Raw genomic sequence first — 664 nt, forward strand, 5'->3', positions numbered from 1 at the left:
AAAGCTTTGTGGCATGACCGTTTCAGCAACATTATTGCCAAAGCTCAATTACATGTACACACAGAAGGACAAATATGACTTGCAAGATAAACATGTGATAAAGCGCTTACCTACACACCATCACACTGGTGTCTTCCAAATACCATACACATAAACATTAATGTATGTAATTCATCAACACTGAAATGTATATATTGTTTGTATGTTGCTGTTTGAAATATGAAAGGGGCCATAACTAGATGTACCGCAGAGCGGTACAAAATATGACCGCCGCCCAGTCCAGCACATTTTTTCCACAAAAAGAAGTCACGCTGAAAGGCCTATATGATTCTAACTGTCTCACTAAATTGCATTATGCACACTCAATTCTCACTGGTATCTGCTAGACAACAAGTCCCAAAACATGATTAGTTCATAGATTTCACATGTAAAATTCATTTTATACAACCCCACCTCCATCTTGCCTGTTCATAATTCTGAGAAATTCTTGATTGTTTGTGATATGTTTATGTTATGTGTGTGGGTGTGTGTGTGTGTGAGTGTGTGTGTGTGTGTGTGCTTGTGTGTGTGCCTGCGTATGTGCCTGTGCATGGAAGCGTACATATGTCTACTGTGTGAGTATATGTCATACGTATGATTACTGTGAATGTGTGTGTGTGCGTGT

This window comes from Alosa pseudoharengus, unplaced genomic scaffold (assembly GCF_046254945.1).
Source record: "Alosa pseudoharengus isolate Yale_2024_CS ecotype anadromous, Long Island Sound unplaced genomic scaffold, YU_APseudo_1.1 YU_APseudo_1.1_scf_19, whole genome shotgun sequence".
Taxonomy (NCBI): domain Eukaryota; kingdom Metazoa; phylum Chordata; class Actinopteri; order Clupeiformes; family Clupeidae; genus Alosa; species Alosa pseudoharengus.